At 50.9% G+C, this 14,726-nt stretch overlaps 1 protein-coding gene across 4 annotated transcripts in view; it reads right to left on the bottom strand.

The window, feature by feature from the left end:
* BICRA (BRD4 interacting chromatin remodeling complex associated protein) overlaps positions 1–14,726 on the bottom strand; it is a 97,894-nt gene that overhangs the window by 29,975 nt on the left and 53,193 nt on the right. For all 4 annotated transcript variants that reach the window (XM_055369854.1, XM_055369855.2, XM_055369857.2 and 1 more), the window contains exon 2: positions 2,745–2,846. The gene's annotated coding sequence lies outside the window, so the exon portion shown is untranslated. The remainder of the gene's footprint in view (positions 1–2,744; positions 2,847–14,726) is intronic.

Genomic DNA, 14,726 nt, shown 5'->3' with positions numbered 1-14,726 from the left:
GGCACCGGGAGGGTCATCCTCCGTCTCCCAGCAAGCAGGCAGCAGAGCCAGGCCTGGAACCTAGGAAGCCTGGCTCCTGAGCCCTGCTCTTCACCACCCTGCTGTCCTGCCTCCCCAGACATGAGGCGTGTGGTGGGGGTCTGTCCTACATATAAATGGGTGAAGGAGTGAGGGAGCCAGTGTAGACAAGAAGGGCTTTGTGGCTCAAGGCTCTGGGTGACCCTTGAAGATGTCTGCAATGTGTTCCCAAGGAAGGGGAGGGTGGTGGGGAAACTGAGGCAGAAGCAAGGGAGAGGGGCTCATGAGGAGGGGCGCTCTGAGTCAGAGAAGCCACCGGGGCAAGGCTGAGCCCTATGGTCTGAATGATGAGGATGAGGATGGCTAACATCTGTCGAGTGCTCGCTAGGTGCCAGGCACTGTCTGAGCACTTCAGCAATGTTAGCTTGTTCCACCCCCATAGGGAAGGGATCGTTAGTCCCATCTGACACCAGGGGAAGCAGATGTTCTCTGTATTTATTTACCCATCCACCCTCCCATCCATCTAGCCTTCCCTCCCCTCAAACACCCCTCCAAATATTCCTCCAACCCTCCAAAACATCCCTCCCTTCCCTGCCTCCATCCATCCATCCATCCATCCATCCACTTCATCTTTCCAAACATTTCTCCAAACATCCAACCAGCCCTCAGAAACATTTAACTAGCCAACCCAACCAGCCCTCAGAAACATTTAACTAGCCAACCCTCCCTCCAAAGCTTCCTCTTTCCTCCCTCTAGCCATCAGTCTCTTCCTCCCTCCATCTTTCCATCCACCTACCTACCCATCCCTCCATCCTTCCACCCATCTACTTACCCATCCTCCATCCTTCCATCCATCTACCTACCCATCCTCCATCCTTCCATCCATCTACCTACCCATCCTCCATCCTTCCATCCATCTACCTACCCATCATCTATCCATCTACTTACCCATCCCTCCATCCTTCCATCCACCTACCCATCCTTCACCTATCCGTCTACTTACCCATCCCTCCATCCTTCCATCCATCTACCCACCCATCCCTCCATCCTTCCACCCATCTACCTACCCATCCTCCATCCTTCCATCCATCTACCTACCCATCCTCCATCCTTCCATCCATCTACCTACCCATCCCTCCATCCATCCACCCATCCCTCCATCCTTCCATCCGTCTACCCACCCATCCCTCCATCCTTCCATACATCTACCTATCAATCCCTCCATCTTTCTACCCATCTACCCACCCACCCCTCCATCCTTCCATCCATCTACCCACCCATCCCTCCATCCTTCCACCCATCTACTTACCCATCTCTCCATCCATCTACCTACCCATCCCTCCATCCTTCCACTCATCTACCTACCCATCCCTCCCATCCTTCCATCCATCCACCTACTCATCCCTCCATCCATCTAGCTACCCATCCCTCCATCCTTCCATCTACTTGCCCATCCCTCCATCCATCTAGCTACCCATCCCTCCATCCTTCCATCTACTTGCCCATCCCTCCATCCTTCCATCCATCTACCCACCCATCCCTCCATCCTTCTACCCATCTACCCACCCATCCCTCCATCCTTCTACCCATCTACCTACCCATCCCTCCATCCTTCCATCCATCTACCTACCCATCTCTCTATCCTTCCAAGCTTCCATCCAAACACCCCTCCTTCCCTTCTGCCAAATACCCACACAGACCCATCCTTCCAGCCACTCATCCCTTCATTACTTCCTGCACCCTCTGCCCCCATCTCCTCCCAATGACACACACAATACACAATGGAAAAGAAGACCTGATCCCTGAATGGTGGGAATTTACAGCTCAGGACCGTGGAGTTCCCCTACCCTCTTTTTTTGTTGGGGTAGGGGGTCCCAAACCTCACTGACGATGTGACAACTGCCACGGGTCACCATTCCCACCCAAAAACCCCACATATAAAATCTCACATGCACCCTCAGCTGGTTCACAGCCCCTCACCCTGACAGCATACTCTGAACTCCCCTAACAGGGGCCTCCTCAGTGCCACCCCCAAGTCCTCCATCCCCAGTGCTCAGTGACATTATGAAGAGCCCTGGCCAGGGACCTCCCACAGTGGGCTGGGGTGTATTTGCTGAATCAAGTTGTGAAAAATCTGATGACACACGCATGTTTCACGCCAAAACATGCATGTGGGTAAGAAATGTGACACATACTTTTCCAGGGTTCACGAATCACCCTCCCTGCAGCACAGAGACACATGCATCTCCAGAGCCCCACATGCCAATTACTCTACCTCTCAGGGGCTGGCTGTGGGGAGTGTCCCCAGGGAGGCGCCTCCCGGGCTCTCGCTGCCTTAGAAGTGGTGAGGACGTACTCTCACCACCTGCTCCACATCCCAACCCCACCAGGCTTCCTCCCCGTGTCACCAGGTCCATGACCTATGAGCCTCTTCCCTCCCTAACCCGCTCACAGAAGGCATGCAAAGGCATGGTCTGCAAACAATGTGGAGAAAAGGGGAAAGGGGCAGAGAGAAAGATTTTGCTTGCAGCTAATGCAGAGGCAGGGTGATGGCCCAGATGACCCAGGGGGCCCAGGTGGGAGAAGAAAGAGCCAGAGATATTGCTTAGCCAGGCTCTTCCAGGAAGGAATGCTCCTTCCTCATCCAGGGGCCAAGGTGGTGCTGGGGAGGTGGAATGAGGGACGGTTGCCCCTCCAGGAATGAACAGGGATGCTTCGCTGGTTACCTGCGCTACAAACGAATCATGAAGGGAAGGAGGGGCGTGTCCACTCCAGGTCTACGCGGGGCCCCCAGCTGGGGACTTGGAAAGGGTCCTCTTGGGGGCCAGCTGTGGAGAAAATGAGAGACAGACAGTGAGTGAGAAAGTCAGCGAAAAGGAAAAAGACGTGATCAGAGACAGACAGAGCTATGGGATGTAGGTGGGAGAGGGATGGACAAAGGAGGGGGATGGAAGAGAGACGGGAGGCTGAAAAGGCAACATACAAGGGAAGTTTAAAAAATTTAGAATCACACAAAATGGCTGGCGCGGTGGCTCACGCCTGTAAATTCAGCACTTTGAGAGGCTGAGGCAGGAGGATCACTGGAGCTCAGGAGTTCGAGACCAGCGTGGCTAGGCAACACAGGGAGATCTTGTCTCTACAAAAAGAAAGTTTTTTGGCTGGGCATGGTCGCTTGCCTGTAGTTCCAGTTACTTGAGAGGCTGAGGCAGGAGGATCGCTTGAGCCCAGGAGGTCAAGGATGCTGTGAGCTAGGATAGTGGCATTACACTCCAGCCTGGGCGACAGTGAGACCCTGTCTCAAAAATAAAAAAATGTGGCCAGGCGCGGTGGCTCACCCCTGTAATCCCAGCACTTTGGGAGGCCGAGACAGGCGGATCGCGAGGTCAGGAGATCGAGACCATCCTGGCTAACCCGGTGAAACCTGGTCTCTACTAAAAATACAAAAAATTAGCCGGGCACGGTGGCGGGCGCCTGTAGTCCCAGCTACTCGGGAGGCTGAGGCAGGAGAATGGCATGAACCCGGGAGGCGGAGCTTGCAGCAAGCCAAGATCGTGCCACTGCACTCCAGCCTGGGCGACAGAGTGAGACTCCATCTCAAAAAAAATAAAATAAAAATAAAAATAAGAATAATTTAAATAGAACAAAACCACACTATACATACTATTATCCCATATATATACTACATATATGTAGCACATACACTATAGCATATAACATTATACTATGTCATTTACTGGCACTTCAGTATAACAAAATACAGCCAATTCTTGCTATTTGCAGTAGTGAGGTTCTAGAAAGTCACCGTGAACGCTGAGCCGCCGCTCCTGGGGAAAATACAAGGCTAGGTTCTTGCCAGCTTCTGGCCACTGTATTTTCACCCATCAATTGATACATCACCTTGACTTATATGCGTTTCTGTTTGAAGCCATCTTATTTAATCTATGTTGTTGATTCATTCACATTGAACTCATGGCTAACAGGACTGTAACTCCCACCTGAAGGAAGCTTCTCTAACACAGGTATTTTCTCCAGAAGGCCCATCACAGCCTCACTGCCCTTAGGAACACTAGATTTCTGCACCCTGCTTGTAGCCATTTTATTTTATTTTATTTATTTATTTATTTATTTATTTTTTTGAGTCTTGCTCTGTCACCCAGGCTGGAGTGCAGTGATGCGATCTCGGCTCACTGCAACCTCCGTCTCCCAGGTTCAAGTGATTTTCCTGCCTCAGCCTCCCGAGTAGCTGGGATAAGGCACCTGCCACTATACCCGGCTAAGTAGAGACAAGGTTTCACCATATTGGCCAGGCTGGTCTCAAATTCCTGACTTCAAGTGATCCACCCACCTCGGCCTCCCAGAATGTTGGGATTACAGGAGTGAGCCACTGCGCCTGGCCTAGGAGCCATTTTAAACAGAGAAATCACCAATAAGAAGCACAAAGACAGCGGGGCGCGGTGGCTCATGCCTGTATCCTGGCACTCTGGGATGCTGAGGTGGGCAAATCACTTGAGGCCAGGAGTTCGAGACCAGCCTGGCCAACACGGCAAAACCCTTTAGTCTCTACTAAAAATAGAAAAAATTGGCCAGGCCTGGTGGCGGGTGCCTGTAGTCGTGCCTACTCAGGAGACTGAGGCACGAGAATCACTTGAACACAGGAGGCGGAGCTTGCAGTGAGCCGAGATCGCACCACTTGCACTTCAGCCTTGGTGACAGAGCTAGACTCCGTCTCAAAAAAAAAAAAAAAAGACTCACAAAGATGTGAAAAATGTGGCACTAAACAGATTGCAAAAACGACACTGCTTTGCAATCTGAGCTGAAACAAGACATCAGGCCCCACCTCAGCTGGGAACCTGCATGTCAGGCAGCTCAATTTTTTTGGCCACTCTACCCACTTCTGCAAATGATCAGCACCGTTTTGGGGTTACCAATGTTCGCAAGTAGGTGAATTCGCAAATACGGGATCTGTGAAGAACAAGGACCGACTATGACAATGATAAACCACACTGACTGCGGGCCCGCTATGTGCTGGGTGCTGGTTTAGGTACTCCACACGTACAACTCATTTGCCTTCCCTAAATCCCGAAAGGCAGGTGCTTCTGTGATCCCTACTCAGTAGATGAGGAAATAGGCTCAGCGAGGTTACTCATCTGGCCGAAATCCTGTAGCTGGTAACGGGTCAGGCTGGGAAATTTTTTTTTTTTTTTTTGCTCTTGTTGCCCAGACTGGAGTGCAATGACGCGATCTCGGCTCACTGCAACCTCCGCTTCCCAGGTTCAAGCGATTCTCCTACCTCAGCCTCCGGAGTAGCTGGGATTACAGGCATGCACCACCACGCCCAGCTAATTTTTTATATTTTTAGTAAAGACAGAGTTTCACTATGTCAGCCAGGCTGGTCTGAACTCCTGACCTCAGGTGATCTGTGCCCCCTTGGCCTCCCAAAGTGCTGGGATTACAGGCATGAGCCACTGCACCCCACCCAGGCTGGGATTTCAGCCCAGGCAGGCTCACTGCAAAGGCCTCGCCCTTCACCACTACCCGACAGGCGACCCTCTCCTGCTACTTCTCTCGTAGGATCTGAAACAAATACAGCAGAATGTTCAGGCACTATCGCGGGGCTGGGTGACGGGGGTGTGCGTCTCTGTTATCATTTTATGAATGCCTGGGATGCTTCGGATTGGAAAAGGAGATAAAGGGACTGGCATGGAAGGAGGAGGAAGGAACAGGAGTGGCGAGTGGCTTTCTCTCTTCCTCTCAGGTCCCGATCCCAGAAAGATCTAGAAAGCAGATGTCGCAAGACCCTGGAACACAGGATTCTTTTCCTCTGGAATGCGGGTGCCCTGTTCCTGCCTGGCCTGAAGGTGTGCACGAGCTCCCAAGATGAAGGGTTCACGTCTGTTCATGCCTCCTCCCTGGCTCTGGTAGGTGTGGCCCAAGCTCTGTGCACGACCTACCTACCAGCAGAATTAGAGACAGGAGGGGATGCAGCTCCCGTGAGGCTTCTGCAAGCCAGTCCCGAGGGTGAATTTCAAAGTGGAGGCTGCAGAGCTGTCTCTGAGGATTTTGTATTCATGTGCTTTCATTCCAATGACAACATTAAAGACACGAATGGGGCCAGGCGCTGTGGCTCACGCCTGTAATCCCAGCACTTTGGGAGGCCAAGGCGGGCGGATCACAAGGTCAGGAGATCGAGACCATTGTGTGAATGGTGAAACCCCATCTCTACTAAAAATACAAAAAATTAGCCCGGCGTGGTGGTGGGCGCCTGTAGTCCCAGCTACTCGGGAGGCTGAGGCAGGAGAATGGCGTGAACCCGGGAGGCGGAGCTTGCAGTGAGCCGAGATCGCGCCACTGCACTCCAGCCTGGGCGACAGAGCGAGACTCCATCTCAAAAAAAAAAAAAAAAAAAAAAAGACATGAACGGGAACTTCCTGGGGAGAGGGAAACAGTCCGTGTTGTGACCAAGGTGTGGTTATGTGAGTGTTCAAAATTTAACAGCTCGGATTTGTGTGTTTCAACATAGGAAAATTTTACTTCAAAGAAGTAAAAAGGAGGGAGGCATGGTTAGCTCACACCTGTAATCCCAGCCAAGGCAGGGAAGCTGAGGCAGGAGGATGGCTTAAACTCAGGAGTTGGAGAACCAGCCTGGGCAACACAGCAAGATCTCATCTCTACAAAAAATTTTAAAATTAGCCAGGGGGTGGTGGTGGGCACCTGTGATCCAATCTACTCGGGAGGCTGAGGTGGGAGAATCACTTGAGCTACAGAGGCCAAGGCTGCAGTGAACCAAGATTGCACCACCACACTCCAGCCTGGGCGACAGAGTGAGACTCCATTTCAAAAAGAAAAGAAGGCCGGGCGTGGTGGCTCACACCTGTAATGCCAGCACTTTGGGAGGCCGGGGTGGGAGGATCAACTGAGGTCAGGAGTTCAAGACCAGCCTGGTCAACATGGCGAAACCTTGTCTCTACTAAAATACAAAACAGCTGGGTGTGGTGGCACATGCCTGTAATCCCAGTTACTCCACAGGCTGAGGCAGGAGAATTGCTTGAACCCAGGAGGCAGAGGCTGCAGTAAGCTGAGATTGCGCCACTGCACTCCAGCCTGGATGACAGAGCTCAAAAAAAAAAAAAAAAAAAAAAAAAGAAGAAAAAGAAAAAAAGAAATTGGGCGAGGGGCTGGGGTTACTGCCTGCGCATGCTCACAGCAGGAATCAAGTGCACCTTGACTGATTCTAAGGCTCCCATCCCTGGGCTGCCACTTCCCGTTCCCAGCCGTGTACCCTAAGACAAGTTACTTATCCCCTCTGTGCCTCCGTTTGGGGAGGATAACACTACGTCCTCCATGGGACTGTTACATAGGAACACCTCTAATCCATGTCCTAAAGTACTTTGTAAGCAGTGTGTACGCTAGTTGTGATCATTTTAATTGCCACTGTTGATGCTATCTAATGGGGCGACTCCCAGAGCTTTTGGGCCACAGCCCAGTGAGGCTGGACAGAAGTCCCCGGCCCCACTTTGGTGCTGTTTGCCGCACATGGCCTGTGTGTGTATCTGGAAGGGTTAACAGATCTCCTGCTTCAGCCAGGTACCAGGGTTCTTTGAATCCTTCCAAACACCCTGGTATTACCCCCATTTTCCAGATGAGATAAACGCAGTGGAAAAGAGCAGTTTTGGGGGCGCTGCAGCACCTGCACTGTGTGCACCCTCACCAGGCCAGCTAGGTGTCTTGCTGCTCTCAACCCAGCAGGCAGGGGAAGCCTTTCAAGACACACATGAAGATTAAAAAAAAAACAAAACAACCAGCCAGACATGGTGTTGCACACCAGTAATCCCAGTTACTCAGGAGACTGAGGCAGGAGAATTGCTTGAACCCAGGAGTTCAAGGCTGCAGTGAGCTGTGATCGTGCCACTGCACTCCAGCCTGGGCAAGACAGCGAGACCCCATCCCAAAAAAAACAAAACCAAAACTTTAACATCAAATATCATACATCCGTCTGATAGTTTGGTTGTTTACTGTGTGTCTCCTCTACCGAAATGTCCCCCAGGACAGGAACTTTTGCTTGTTTTGTCCCCTGCAAGATCCCTGGGGCTGGCACATTATGTGGCATACAGTAGGAGCTCAATAAATATCTGTGGGATGAATTAATGAATTTGCAGAGGAAATTAAACAAATCCTTTCATTTATTCAAGAGGCAACCTGCTGAAATGTACATTTAGTAGGCACCTACTGTGTGTCTGGTGGGGGGTGCTGAGGACAGCAAAAGGGCAGAAGCAGACCCCATCCCTGGCCTGGGGAGCACAGCCGGTGGTTCTCAGCCAGGGAGGGTGCTGGAGACCTCTCCCCTACCCCCCACACTCAGAAACTTTTGAAACAGTGACTGAGGTTGCAGGGTGGGGGGGCGGGGGGGTGGGGGTTGAAAACTAGTATGCAGGGTTGCGGACCCAAAATTGTCACCAGCACCCTGGAGATAAGCCCTGGTGTGGCACACTGGCTTTTTAACCATCTGCCCGCTGCCCCCCACCCAGTGGGCCTGCTCCTACGGAAAGATTCTCCTTCCATGAGATGGAGTGGGCGCACTGTGTCTGTTCAGAGCAGAAGCTTCAAGAGCCATCACATAGTTCCCCTGAGTTCCAGAACAGGGCGGACATGTGGCCAGAGCCACAGCCAACCCCCCACGGGCACACACACGAGCGAGAAGCCAGCCTCTGCCACCAAGGACCACTGCGACCCGGGCCCACTCGTCACTGCGGCATCACGCAGCTGAAGCTGCCTGGCACACCCTGAAGAGCCCACATTGCCTGAGTGCTTCCGGGTACCAGCCCCTGTGCTTACTCCATACCCACCGATCCCTCCCCATCCCCACGGAAGCACTGCTGATGCACATCTTACAGGAAAAGGAGACTTGGAGGTGGTCAGGACACTTGCCCCAGATCTCACCATGGGACCAGAATTTGAACCCAGACCCTGTGATTCTGAAGACCTCACTCTTCACCACCACACTATAAAAAGCAGGAAAGGCCGGGCCTGAAAACCACAACCAGCTCCAGAGAACAGCCATGACGCAACAATGACACAGTGTCCTTCCAGAAAATTGTGTGAATTCCTCCTCCACTTGTAATGCAATCGGAGTTTTGCGCTGTCATCAGGAGCTGTGCAGAAGCCAGGCTGCTAGCAGGATACGGAATTAAAAGGGCCAGCTAAGCTCCACAAACAGGCGAATTTTAATTTCCCAATATAAATTGGAGTAACCTCAGGTTGCCTGCCAGTAATACAAAGTCTCCAGAACGATATCATTTGCTGATAAGAAGTGCAAATGATGTGGCAAAGTCTATCTGTTGCTTTTCAAAACACCATTTCCCCACCTCTCCTCCTCCACTCGCAGAAGCCTGACTCTGTGCAGGGTTAACACTTGCCAACGCTAAGATGTAAACAAAGACTGTTCTAGGCCAGTCTTTCTCAAACTATGGGTCATGCCTTTGAAGGTTGTGAAATCAAATTAGCAGGTTGTGACCAGGAACTGCTTTAAATAATTAAAATGCATGGAATGGAATGGAATGGAAGACATTAACGTGTATCGTACATGGTAAGAGTGAGTATTTGAGAAATTGGTTTCAATAATGTGTGTGTGTGTGTGTGTGTGTGTGTGTGTGTGTGTGTGTGCTGCGACACAAAGAAACATATTTTGGACTGTGAGTTGTGGTCAAAATAGCCTTAAAATAATTGAACTAAGCCAGAGGCATTCCTATCTCCTTTATCAGACACTCACTTTCCCAGCCTTTCTTGCAGTTAGAGTAACCACAGTTCTGCAAATAGTAAAAACCGAAGTGTACAGACAGGTTCTGCTCAGTGAGACTTGCAGGGAAAGTTTTTCTTCCAGAATACAAAGACAGAGTTTCTCCAGAAAGACAGTCTTTTGCTCCTGCTTCCAGTTTTGAATACAGTTGAGATGACTAGAGCTGTGGCAGCCATTTTGCAACCATGAGACAACAAACCTGAGGCTGAAAAGCCCACCAGCAGAGGATGGTTGATGGGAGCTGACAAAAAGACCATGTCCTTTTTTTTCTTTTGAGATGGAGTCTCGCTCTGTCGCCCAGGCTGGAGTGCAGTGGCGCAATCTTGACTCACTGCAACCTCCGCCTCCCAGGTTCAAGTGACTCCTGCCTCAGCCTCCTGAGTAGCTGGGATTAGAGGCACGCGCCACCACACCCGGCTAATTTTTGTATTTTTAGTAGAGACAGGGTTCACCACGTTAGCCAGGCTGGTCTTGAACTCCTGACCTCTAGTCATCCACCCGCCTCAGCCTCCCAAAGTGCTGGGATTTCAGGCGTGAGCCATCGCGCCGGCCTGACTGTACTCTTCATAACTCTTCATGGGCTGCCCGCCTCCAAACTTGTTAATCCTTATGGTTTAAGCCACTATGTGGTTTCCCATTATTTGCAGACAAATACAACCTGACGCAAAAAGAGCTCCCATTTCTGGATTTTCTTTGCAACCCATGGCAAGGCCTCTCACATGGGTCAAGGGCTGTTCTTTGTGGGTCACTGATTAAGAAGAGAGGTCAAACAAAATGTGAGAGGGCTGGTGGAAAGGGGATCTGAAACAAAGGCCACTGTGGTTGATTGCAAAGTGGCCAGAAATTCTCCTCCCTCGTCCCACACTCTTTGCAGCTCCTCCTATTAAGAAGTGGGGTCTATGACTTCAGCCCTTGACCCTGGGCTGGCTTCTTGACTTGCTTTGGCCAACAGAATGTGGTGAAAGTGATGGTGTGTGATTCTTTTTTTGAGATGGAGTCTTGCTCTTGTTGCCCAGGCTGGAGTGCAGTGGCATGATCTCGGCTCACTGCAACCTCCACCTCCCGGGTTCAAGAGATTCTCCTGCCTCAGCCTCCTGAGTAGCTGGGATTACAGGTGCGTGCCACCACACCCGGCTAATTTTTGTATTTTTAGTAGAGACGGGGTTTCACCATGTTGGTCAGGCTGGTCTTGAACTCCTGACCTCGTGATCTGCCCGCCTTGGCCTCCCAAAGTGCTGGGATTACAGGCATGAGCCAAGGAGCCTGGCCGATGGTGTGTGATTCTGAGCCTGGCACACTTCCACTCTTTGCCCAGCTGCCAGGTGAAGAAGCCCAGGCTGGCCTGCAAGAGGATGAGAGCCACGTGCCCATCACCCCATCACCCCAGCTAACAGCCAGCCAAGCCCTAGACGCAGAGTCACCAGCTGCCCAACAGCTGACTACAGACACCCAGCCCAGGCCAGAAGCACCTAGCTACGCCCAGTCCAAATTCTAACCGTTGGGATCATGGTTTTCTTTTTTCTGTTTATTATTATTTTGATTTTCTGAGACAGGGTCTCGCTCTGTTGCCCAGGATGGACTGCAGTGGTGTAATCACAGCTCACTGCAGCCTTGACTTCCTGGGCTCCAGGGATCCTCCCACTTTAGTTTCCTGAAGAGCTGGGACTACAGGCGCACGCCACCACACCTGGTTAATTCTTTGCAGAGACGGGGTCCCACTATGTTGCCCAGGCAGGTCTCAAATGCCTGGGCTCAAGCGATCCTCCCATCTTGACCTCCCAAAGTGCTGGGATTACAGACATGAGCCACTGTGCCCAGCCAGGGCTGTGTGTTATGTAGCGACAGCTCACTGATACAGCTCTCTCTGGGGACTTAGGAACCAAGTTTGACCCCACATCTGACTCATCCAAGTTTTATCCATCCCATCTCCCAAATCTCTCCAGTCAGTGCCCTCCTGTCCATGACCACTATTCTGGCCCAAATGTAGTAAATGTATTTCTCTCATCACCCAGCCTGGGTTCACATTTGGCTTATTCACATCTGGCTGCTCCTGCCATTAAAATACTCAAAAGCTGACCTACCGATTGGTAAATAAATGTTGCCCAAGCAGCCTCAGCTCCTCCTATATGCCTGCCCCACACTGGGCACCGAGATGCCATGTGTAAACAACCATAGAAAGCCCTTCTCCCCGGCCCGGCTCCCTCTGGCCTCTGCTCCTCCCCGCGAACCCCCTTCCTCACTGGCCACCGACTGGACCTGCCCCAACTACGAGTCCAACCTCTGCCTGGGCCACGTGGCTATGAGCCCTGGTGTTTGGGAGTCTGGGCATTTGATGGGTCAGATTCTGTCCCATGAGCCCTTGGCTACGGCCACCTCCGACTTCATCATCTTCGTCACCCCAGCCAAGGTTGCTGAATGCTTACTAAGTGCTTCGTTTTTTTTTGTTGTTTTTTTTTTTGAGACGGAGTCTCGCTCAGTCACCCAGGCTGGTGTGCAGTGGCGTGATTTCAGCTCACTGCAAGCTCTGCCTCCCGGGTTCACGCCATTCTCCAGCCTCAGCCTCCCGAGTAGCTGGGACTACAGGCGCCACAACCACGCCCAGCTAATTTTTTGTTTTTGTATTTTTAGTAGAGACGGGGTTTCACTGTGTTAGCCAGGATAGTCTCAATCTCTTGACCTCGTGATCTGCCCGCCTCGGCCTCCCAAAGTGCTGGGATTAGAGGCGTGAGCCACCACGCCTGGCAAAGTGCTTCATCTTACTTCATTTCATTCTCACAGCAACACTATAAGGCAGATGCCATTATCCTCATGCCCATTACATAAATGAGGAGACTGAGGCCAAAAAGGGTTGGGTACTTGCCCAAGGTCACCCAAGAGCCAGGATTTGAACCCAGCTGAGACTCCTAAGCCCGTGGGAACTACATGATGATGCCAGCCTGGCCATCTCTCCCTCACCCCCCACAGCAGGGGTGTACTACAACAGGTTCCCCACCTCTGCCAGTCACCCGGCCAGGTCCTCTATCCCTTTAGTTGTCCTGAAATGCCTCGAATGAGTCATTCCCGTGAACCTTGGTCAGACAGACAAATGAGGTGATGTGTTCACCTGGTACGTGGACTTAACATGCTATGACGCCTAGAAGTTAAGCTCTTAGGATGTATTTCCAAGGCCTTTGTAGTGAGTTGAATGGTGGCTCCCACCACAAAAAATATGTAAACATCCCAGAACCTGTGGATGTGGCCATCCTTATTTGGAAAAAAGGGTCTTTGTAGACATAATTAGATTAACAATGTTGAGATGAGACTGTCCTGGATTATCTGGGTGGGCTCAAAATCCTATGATAAATGTCCTCTTAACAGCAAAGGAGAAGTCACAGAAGAGCAGAAGGCCACGTGAAGGAGGAGGCAAAGCTTAATGTCACGTGGCTACGAGCCAAGGACCACCTAGAGCTCCGGGGGCTGGACCAGGAGAAGAAGGCTCTAGGCTCTTCCCTAGAGCCTCCTGAGGCAGCACAGCTCTGACAACCCCAGTGGCCCTGCTAACACCGTGATTTTGGACTTAGGGCCTCTGGAACTATACGAGAATAGTTTTCTGTTTTAAGATCCTGCATCTGTGGTATTTGTTACAGCAACAATGGGAAACTAATGTACATGTAAGTTTCTAAGACAGAGACGCATATAATACGTACAGAGTATAGAAGATATATATGTAGCCTGGGCAACACAGTGAGACCCCACCTCTACAAAAAATTTTACAAATTAGCCAGGTATACTAGTGTGCACCTGTGGTCCCAGCTACTTGGGAAGCTGAGGTGTGAGGATTGCTTGAGCCTGGGAGGCTGAGGCTGTGGTGAGCCAAGATCATGCCACTGCACCACAGCCTGGGTGACAGAGGGAGACCCTGTCTCAAAAAAGAAAAAGAAAGAGAGAAGAGAAGAGAACGTGTGTGTGTGTGTGTGTGTGTGTGTGTATGCACCACCATGTACAGCTGCACAGGTTGTTCACTGCACAAAGGAATCCAGACAAAGGGGCAAGTGGGGCATCAAATCCAGTCCACGTTCTGCTCACACCTATGAGCCCCAGAGAAGGGTGGCATCCACATGGAGAAAGGAGTCCCCTTTCCCAATTCATACAAAGGACACACCACAGAGTCATGCCCTCTCAGACAAAGCACCATTTTCAATTGCATGAAAAAGCCCCGTAAGAGCTGGCTGGGCCCTGGATATGTAGCCACTTGCATGATGTGTCTATTTTAAAGCTAGAAAAGGAAAACAGGGGAAAAAATGTTGATTCTTCACCCACCTCCACCCCTGTTGGGAAAGACAGAGAAAGAGCAATTTGAAGAGCAATTAAAATCTACACCATCTTTATTTTTAGTGACCTTTAGAGCTCTAAAATCATTGAATTAGTTTAACCAAATAAAGTGGGCCCCATAAAGCTTAGACTGCTCATAAAGCGACTGATGTCTAGCTCTTAAAAGCCTATTTTATACAGGTAGTTACAAACTAGAAATGTTTTGTGCGTCTTCTCTTTTCCCTTTTCACCATTTGACGCTGTTCTAAATACAGCTATAAAGCTGCAGGCTTGCCAAGAAAACCAGGTATCTCAAAAGGGTTTGGATTTTTCTCAATGCTGGCTTATGAGAAACAGGAAAAACCCTGGGAGAGGGTAAAGTACAGGCATTCGGGGTGGGTGACGGAAATACAAAAGAAATGATTATGTTCACCGGACACAGGGACTCACACGTCATCAGGCAACGAAGCAGGCTTCGAATTCAGGGGGAAAAATGCAGCTAAGGGAAGCAAAGGGGAAAACAAACGTTCCCCAAGACGTGCACACGGGTTTGTAGACCACTGGTTCCTAATACAGATTTGAGAATCTGGGAATCAGCAGGTCCCGGTGCGGCCTGAGACTCTGC

The sequence above is a fragment of the Gorilla gorilla genome, chromosome 20 (assembly GCF_029281585.2).
Source record: "Gorilla gorilla gorilla isolate KB3781 chromosome 20, NHGRI_mGorGor1-v2.1_pri, whole genome shotgun sequence".
NCBI classification, from domain to species: domain Eukaryota; kingdom Metazoa; phylum Chordata; class Mammalia; order Primates; family Hominidae; genus Gorilla; species Gorilla gorilla.
This window is presented reverse-complemented; position numbering and strand designations above follow the sequence as displayed.